The following is a 9661-nucleotide window of genomic DNA, read 5'->3' on the forward strand; positions in this document are numbered from 1 at the left end:
GGTAAGCAGCCTGGTGCCAGAGGGCTTGGGAATATTGGCAGTGATTCTAGTGGCAACATTTAATACTTTTTCCCACACATCTAGTTTTATCATAACAGAGCAATTTGTACACTTTTAACATTTAAAGCTGAGCATCATCTTTCCAGTGAAACAAAAAGAGAATTTAAAAATAAACAGGAACAAAATTGCACTAGAGAATGTCAATTCCAAATAAGATCCCACAGGTTCTACTGATTCTCCTATCGAGTCGCAGGACTCAAGTCATCATTAGGAGAGAATTTTATTTTAGGGGCACCCGGGTGGCTCAGTTGGTTAACTGTCCAACTCTTGGTTTAAGCTCAGGTCATGATCTCTCTCCTTCTCCCTCTACTCTCTCTCTCTCTTTCTCTCTCTCTCAAAAAAAAAATAAATAAAAGGAGGGAATTTTATTTTAATTTTTAAAGGGTCATCTTTAACTGCAAGGATGTCCATTAAACATCACATTTATACATGCCCAAAGATAAGCCATGTTGTCGAAATGCCAACCTAACCTACCCAAACATCTAAACCCACCCTTTGCTGACTTCTATAACCCCATTTTTTTTATTTATGATAGTCACAGAGAGAGAGAGAGAGGCAGAGACATAGGCAGAGGGAGAAGCAGGCTCCATGCACCGGGAGCCCGACGTGGGATTCGATCCCGGGTCTCCAGGATCGCGCCCTGGGCCAAAGGCAGGCGCCAAACCGCTGCACCACCCAGGGATCCCTATAACTCCATTTTTAAAAGCTTAAAAAAATGTTATATGAGAGAAAGTAGACAGATACATGTTGATAAATGCTAACTGTCCATATTCACATAGAGACACAGTGTAATCACCAAGCCCAACATATAGAGAAAGGAGGAAAAAAACTAGAATTCTATGCACTACTACACAGGGGCCTAGCACCCTCCGGCTTCCAGCAGAGCTAAGGGAGCAGAAAGTTTTTCTTTTTTTCCCACAGAGCACAGGGGTGTTGATTCCATAAAGTTTCTGTTGTGACAGGAAAGGGTAAAGATAAAAAAGGGGGAAAAATGTACCCCCTGGAACAGAAAGGGATAAAAACATTTTTTTCCCAATGTATTCTGTTCAAAGCATTGAACAGAAATAAATTGAGAATGATAGTGTAAAAGGAGAGAAAAGAGACTTCAAAAAACAGGGTAAATGAGCAGAAGAGGAGGGGGGGAAAAAAGGCTGCAACTTGCTCCCAGGGACTGGAGAAAATTTAAAAAGGAAGATTCAAATCCACCGGTGTTCCACTAGTCATTTTCTTCTTCATCCTCCTCTTCCCCCACCCCATTGTCTTCTTTCTTCTTCTTCTTCTTCTTCATCTTTATCTCATTCATCAACATCTTCCAATCCTTCATTATCATCATCATCCTCTCCTTCTCTTTCTCCTTCTTCATCATCCATATCAGCAACCAAGTAGCACTGTAATGGGTTTAGCCAACTATCATCTTTGATGACCTCTCCTAGTTCATCTGCACCTGCATCAGAATGGTCAGGAAACCAGGAGAAAAAGGTGTCTGGTGCTCATGCTGTCTCTTCCTGTGGGCTTTGTTCTGCGTTTGCCTTGAATGTTTCATCAGATCTTTTCCACTTGACTTTTAGTGGATTTTGAAGGTGGGTCACCACTCTCATTCCGATGAAGTTCTTTGGTAAGAACTTTATTTCCAAAGTAAGAGTTTTCATCAAAATAAACATCTATTCCATAAACTGCCTTAAAAGGTTCAAATTCTATCGCTTCAGCTCTTGGCAAATAATGCAGCACCTCTTCATCCTCCTTCCCAAGCAGTATAGACAGTTGTTGTGGTTTGACAAAATCCCCCAAATATTTGGGGGTTTTGGCGATTGATTCGGACCTCCTCTGAAAACATGGTTGGTGGAGTCTGTTTTATTTCTGCTCTACTTTCAAAATCTCCTCACTGGCTTATTCATGAAGTCTAATTCATTCTGTACTTCATCAGTGTGTTCAGTTGCTTCTTGCAGTTCTTTTTCTCCCTTGAGCAGATGCCAAGAGGTTGACGTCTCCTCTGGCTTGGGGACAGGAGGCAGTCTCGGTTGCTTCATTTGAGGTGGGAGCAAAGACTGACGTCTGGGGACCCTGCTGTGAGGAAAGTCCACGAAACCAGGGCAAATGCACATCTGGAAGAAGCTCTGGTTACTCAATGCTTAATATTCTTTTTTTTTAAGGTTTTATTTATTTATTCATGAGAGACACACAGAGAGGCAGAGACATAGGCTGAGGGAAAAGCAGGCTCCCTTCAAGGAGCCCAATGCTGGACTCGATCCCAGGACCCCGGGATCACTCCCTGAGCTAAAGGCAGATGCTCAACCACTGAGCCACCCAGGCGCCCCTATGCTTCATATTCTTAATCAGAGGTGTTGGCAATGCAAGCTCTGGTGTCTGGGCACAGTAGTAACAGGGCTTCCGCTGAATTCTTACATCATGATTAAGTGGATGATTCCAGGCCAGGTAACATTTAGGCTATATCCTAAGAGACATTCCAGTCCCTCAGGAAGGAGAGTCTGGTGGTTCACACATTTTCTGCTTAAAGAGAACGTCTGTGGATTACCGCCAGATGGGTATCTCTCATCCCGCCATCTATGCCACATCCCCTTCCACCCTACCAATTAATACAAGTGAACCTTACTTACTTTCACCTAAAGCCATCCCCACTCACCTTCTTAAGAATCCCACTTCAGCCATTTCCTGCTTTTCCCACAGTCATTGATTTGTCATGCTCTTATTGGGTCATTCCCTCTAGCATACAAGATTTATCCCTTCCTAAGAGAAATAACTTCTCTTGATTCCATTTCCTTTGTCAGTTATCACTTCATTTCTTTGCTCCTGTTTGTATGTGGTGTCTCCATTTCCTCTTAGAACCCTCCAGTCTGGCTTTGGGGGTCCTCACTTTTTCAGGGGGCATCATCAGAGTTTACCAGTAACTTCCACTTGCATGCATCCAAAGGCCAATGGTCAGTTCTCATTTTATTGAACCCATCTGCAGGATTTCTGTACTTCTCTTTCCTTGATAGACACACTTGTCTTCAAGGGTTCCCTGAATGCTTTTATTCTAGTGAAAGAAGAAGTAGGAGGAGGAGCAGAAAGAAGGGGAAGCAGATGTTGCATATTTACAAAAAATCAGACACTGCTCGGTACTTTATATAAATTACCTCATTTAGTATTTATAGCAATTCAGTGAGATATGTGCTGTTTCTTCAGATTCTGCAGATGACAATCTGTGGATTCATAGAGATTCTGGTCTCTAAAACCATTTTTACACCGAAAGACTTGGAAAAATGACCGATTTCACGTCTGGGGAAGGCAGATTTTTGATAAGATTTTTTATTTTTATTATAGAAAGTTTTTCATGCTACAAAGCAAGAAAATATTTAAAAAGTAATGAGATCATATCAAGTAAACACAGAAGCTAACCTAAAAGTGAAACCAATGGCCCAAGCTGCCACAATTTGAGCTCAAAAAGGAGAGTAATGACTGTAGACTACGGAAATGCATTTGATCTGAGCCCAGAATGATACACAGAAAGTTCCGGAAAGAAAATTAACATGAAGGGGTCTAAAAAGAAGTTGATGAATATTGTTGGTTCATTTATTTCATTATTAAAAATCAGAAAATTTCTAATGCTAAGTAGCTCTTTTTAAAAAGATTATATGTTTGGAGAATTTCAGATGTAATAAAGGTCAAGTTGTAAATTGAACCCCCAGGTGCTCTTCATCTAGAGCCACCAGGTGCTCTTCATCTAGAGCCACAATTGTTAACATTTGGCCCATTTTCTTTTCTTGACCCTTTAGCCCCTAACTAGTGTCTGCATCTTATAAATACAGTGATAGTTTCCTATATAACCACAGACAATGATTAAGCTCAGAAAACTTGGCATTAACTCAATATAATTAACAATATACTTATAAGATACAATCCGTATTTAAGTCTTTCTTATTATCCCAATAATGTCCTTCATGGCAGGTTTTCTTTAAGCTTTTAGTCTGTTGTCACACTTTATACTTAATTGTGATCTCTTGAGTCTTCTTTAATCTGAGGCAGTTTTTCAGATTTTTGTTTTCATTTATGATATTGATGTTTTTGAAAAGTACAGGCCAATGTTTTTTCAGAATATCCCCAATTTGGGTTTGAATATTTACTCAAAAATTGATTATGGTTATACAGGATGTACTACAGAAGCAAGATTGTGTTTGTCTCCGTGTGTTGCATCAAGACATGTGGCATTGGAAATTTTGATTCATTGGCTGAAAGGTGTCCACCTAGCTACAAGGTGTTTTCTGACTTAAGGGGGGGGGGGGTGGCAGTAGCATGACACTAACAAAGCTATGTGAAATATACAAAATTCCATTCATTTTAAATATCCTTAGTAGTTGTATGGTCTTAAGACTATAAAAGAATGGAACATTTCATTAACTACAGATGTGTTTTATATTTGCATCTCTCTCTCTTTTTTAAAAAGATTTTATTTATTTATTCATGAGACACAGAGAGCAGAGACACCCGATGGGGGATTCGATCCCAGGACCCCGGGATCACGACCTGAGCCAAAGGCAGATGCTCAACCGCTGAGCCACCCAGGTGCCCCTCAAGGGGCTCTACATTTAAATTGAGAAATATTTTTATACATCCACATGATTTAAAGCTCAATCAGTCATTCAGCCTGGATGTAGCTGAAGAAATATATGAATAGACAAAAGAATTAGATAGATAATGTTTGTAACTCCAGTCCTGGGATGTGGCTTTAGTGAGCTTTCCCCTCTTGAAGTTATGATGTAGTCTCCATACGTCAGATGAATGGATCCCAGATGGGTCCCATCATGTTGACAAGCAAAAACCTTTTCTCTTTCCTATCTATCTGGTTAGTCAGAAGCTCTAATAACACAAGATGGTGAGACCTTCCCCAATGAGACTTTTCCATCCTTGTTAGAATTAGAAATATACAAATGTGTAGGAATATCAGATGCATGGTACTAATATTTTTAGTTAAGGAAACTCTGCATATTTAATATTTTATGTATTTGTTACGGTGAGATAATGTGACCTGTTAAAGTGAGGATTTTTATTTTATTTTTTGAAAGCGAGGATTTTTATTTTATTTATTTTTTAAAAGATTTTATTTATTTTATTCATGATAGACAGAGAGAGAGAGAGAGAGAGAGAGAGAAGCAGAGACAGAAGCAGGCTCCACGCCGGGAGCCCGAAGTGGGACTCGATCCTGGGACTCCAGGATCGCACCCTGGGTGCTAAACTGCTGAGCCACACAGGGATCCCAGAAAGTGAGGATTTTAAAAAAATATTTTATTTATTTGACAGGGAGAGAGAGAGAGTGAGCACAAGCAGGGAGAAGCTGCAATCAGAGGGAGAGTCAGAGGGAGAGGGAGAAGCAGACTGTCTGCTGAGCAGGGAGCCCAATGTGGGGCTCTATCCCAGGACCCTGGGATCATGACCTGAGCCAAAGGCAAATGCTTAACTGACTGAGCCATCCAGGCACCCCAAAAGTGAGGGTTTTAAAGTTTAATTAGGAATGTGTAATTAGGTAACTGCTTTAGAGTAATGATTTTAAGTTAGCCCACTACTAAATTCATGGCTAAGTTTTGGAAGATCTAAGATAACCTCAGATTAACTGAATTTATCACATTCATAAGTTTGAATATTAAATTTCTGAGAAGTGTGTGTAATTTAGGATGGTTCTATTTGTTGCCAGAGAATTAAAGTGTTTAAAAATGGGATATAATTTATAAACACATTTTGGAATGTTTTCATGTATTTAGTAAACTAATTTTAGAAATGGATCTGCATATAATTTATAGGATCCTAAAAAAGAACTATTAAAAATTGCAGACCTATTACTTACTTGTAAATGGAAAAATAAAAATAAAATTCATAAAAAGAGTGGAAGGGAAGTCCTAAGTTTTCATCGCTCCATGGCAGCTTTAGCCTAGCAGGGAAAGTAAACATTCTCTGGTGTTCGCAGCAGACTGAGTGAAGATTCGATGGACCCCTCCCATGAATCACTGCCTAGAAACCTTAGAACAAATAGCCTCAGGATTTGAGGTTTGAAGGAAGAACTAACAGCCTGATCTCTACCACAGGAGACTTTTCCCTTGTACCCTATAAATTCTTTTCAAATGCTTATTTTTTTAGCACTCTTTTCAGAGAACTTTATCTGAAGTCGGCTAACTAATAAATGCAGGGTCAACCTTCCTTTCCCCAGATGCAGGTTAAGAGATAGTCGCTCTAAAACCTGAGGATCATGGTGGTGAGTGTGTCTGTCTGTCTATCTCTCTAACTAACTTTCTCTTCCTGGTATCATGCAGTCTTTTTTCTCTGAGCAACTTGGTGTCTTCTCTCCCTACTTCAGTGTCACAGAGCCCCCTCTTCTCTTACTGACTTCAGGGCAGTTCTGGAGGAAGTGTTGGTTTTAGCTGGTTCCCGAGTATAAAAAACAAAACTGTCACTTTGATGGGTTAAGGAATTGGACTGTGGTGGCCCCAAGCCTCAAACTAGTGACATCCTCTTTTTTTTTTTTTCTCCTTCATGTGGATGCTATTCCTTCAGCACCTCGGGGGTCGTCCTCCTGGGGAGACTCAGATGACTTCTCTGGTGGCTCCTCAGGACTCTCATTGGCACTGCTGAGGGTTCACGTATCTCAAGGCAGTGTGCTACTGCCCAGTGAGACCCTCCACAGCCCTGTCCCTGATCATAGACACCTCCCACTTTTTCTCCTACACTCATTGACCTTCATGGACCATGCTGAGTCTTTAGCTATTAAGAAATTATATTGCTCATGATTTCCTGTGAAAATCCCAACATTGCAGTCTTCAGGAAAAGACTGTGTAGGAAAAAAAATGCACAGGGGTGAAGGGTTTCAGAAGAGGGATATTGGAAAAATTCAAGAGCAAATAGACACCCACCAGAGGAATGAACAGGAGATGACCTGGTGGAGATGAATGCTTCTGAACAGTGCCAGACAATGAGGAAGAAGACGTAGAAGCGGCAATGCCAGTAGACAAATTGACACTGGCCAACCTGGCAGAAGGGTTCTGATTATTAAAGACTATTTCTAACTTCTTTTATGACACAGACCCTTCTTTGACAGGGGTATTAAAGCAAACAGTGGAAGAAGGGTTGGTACCATATAAAGACATTTTTAGAGAAATGAAAAAATCAGAGAGAAATTACAGTGTATTTCTTTAAAGGTACACTGAGTGTGCCTGCCTGTCTTGCCTCCCCTCTTGTCCTCTCCTTTCACTTCTTCCTCTGCCACCCCGAGATCGCAATACTTACCCCTGCTTTTTCTCCTCTGCCTCAGCCTATTGGACATGAAGATGATGAAGATGAAGGCCTTTATGATGATCCTCTTCCACTTGATGAATAGTAAATAATCATCATGCCATAGTTAATAAACTTAACTTGTTGTATATGTATGTCTTCATGTGAAAATCTAGTAACTGTATGGCAAGAACTGTGTGAAACTTTTTTTAAAGATTTTTTTCTTTTTTTTCTATTTTTTTTTTTTAGAGAGGGGAGGGCAGAAGGAGAAGGAGAGAGAGAATCTTAAGCAGACTCTCACACTGAGCACAGAGTCTGACTTAGGGCTCAATGTCATGATCCTGAGATCAAGACCCAAGACGAAAGCAAGAGTCGGATACTTAATCAACTGTGCCACCCAGGTGCCCTCTGTGTGAGATATTTTTACATCCTCATCATCGTCTAAGTGTTGTGTAGAGCATCATGTGCAAGACTTGTATTGCAGTAGGTAGCTTATCCTCACATAGGCATGAGGTGAGTGAGATCTAATATGAAATTAATAATGTATTAGTCATCCTTACAGCTTTGCTTTCAAAGAATTACATTAATGTTAGTATAACTCTGTCTCTGGTAATTGGAAAAACTATGAATCAGCCTATCATCACCGAGAAATGTTTTTTAAATATGTAACAGTGTTTCCAGTACTGCATTATGAATATGACTGTAATGCTGTACACTATTAAAATTATATAACAATTTATTCATTGGTGTATAGGCTGGGCTACCATGAGGCGATAATATTGCTGCTCCTTTGTTATCAATGCATGAACTGTTACATATGCAAATGAATTTCTTTTTCACACTATCTTTTCATTTTCTTTTTTTTTAATAAAATAATTTTTATTGATGTTCAATTTACCAACATACAGAATAACACCCAGTGCTCATCCCGTCAAGTGTCCCCCTCAGTGCCCGTCACCCACTCACCCCCACCCCCCGCCCTCCTCCCCTCGCACCACCCCTAGTTCGTTTCCCAGAGTTAGGAGTCTTTATGTTCTGTCTCCCTTTCTGATATTTCCCACACATTTCTTCTCCCTTTCCTTATATTCCCTTTCACTATTATTTATATTCCCCAAATGAATGAGAACATACACTGTTTGTCCTTCTCCGATTGACTTACTTCACTCAGCATAATACCCTCCAGTTCCATCCACGTTGAAGCAAATGGTGGGTATTTGTCGTTTCTAATGGCTGAGTAATATTCCATTGTATACATAAACCACATCTTCTTTATCCATTCATCTTTCGATGGACACCGAGGCTTCTTCCACAGTTTGGCTATTGTGGACATTGCTGCTAGAAACATTGGGGTGCAGGTGTCCCAGCGTTTCATTGCATCTGAATCATTGGGGTAAATCCCCAACAGTGCAATTGCTGGGTCTATGGCAGGTCTATTTTTAACTGTTTGAGGAACCTCCACACAGTTTTCCAGAGTGGCTGCACCAGTTCACATTCCCACCAACAGTGCAGGAGGGTTCCCCTTTCTCCGCATCCTCTCCAACATTTGTTGTTTCCTGCCTTGTTAATTTTCCCCATTCTCACTGGTGTGAGGTGGTATCTCATCGTGGTTTTGATTTGTATTTCCTTGATGGCAAGTGATGCAGAGCATTTTCCATGTGCGTGTTGGCCATGTCTATGTCTTCCTCTGTGAGATTTCTGTTCATGTCTTTTGCCCATTTCATGATTGGATTGTTGGTTTCTTTGGTATTGAGTTTAAGAAGTTCTTTTTGATCTTGGAAACTAGTCCTTTATCTGATACGTCATTTGCAAATATCTTCTCCCATTCTGTAGGTTGTCTTTTAGTTTTGTTGACTGTATCCTTTGCTGTGCAAAAGCTTCTTATCTTGATGAAGTCCCAATAGTTCATTTTTGCTTTTGTTTCTTTTGCCTTTGTGGATGTATCTTGCAAGAAGTTACTGTGGCCGAGTTCAAAAAGGGTGTTGCCTGTGTTCTCCTTATCTTTTCATTTTCAATGTCTAGTGATAGTAATACACAGAACATCTACTGTGCATTGTATCGTATAAGACAGTATTGATGTAGGTACTGACAGCCGATTCATCTTATAAACAGATGATGTGAACTTCACAATATCAATAAATACAGTCCAGTACTGTAAATGTATTTTCTCTTCCTCACGATTTTCTTAATAACATTTTCTTTTTCTCTAGCTTACTTTATTCTAAGAATACAGCACATTATATATGTGTAACATATAAATTATAGGTTAACTGTTTATGTTATCACTAAGGCTTCCAGCCAACAGTAGGCTATTAGAAGTTAAGTTTTGTGGGTCAGAAGTTATATGTGG

General features: G+C 39.9%; 1 pseudogene; it reads right to left on the reverse strand.

Moving 5' to 3' along the window:
• Positions 1 to 602: 602 nt before the first annotated feature.
• LOC140613226 (protein SET-like) lies at positions 603 to 2162 on the reverse strand (annotated as a pseudogene).
• Positions 2163 to 9661: the final 7499 nt, after the last annotated feature.

The sequence above is a fragment of the Canis lupus genome, chromosome 21, assembly GCF_048164855.1.
Source record: "Canis lupus baileyi chromosome 21, mCanLup2.hap1, whole genome shotgun sequence".
Lineage (NCBI taxonomy): Eukaryota > Metazoa > Chordata > Mammalia > Carnivora > Canidae > Canis > Canis lupus.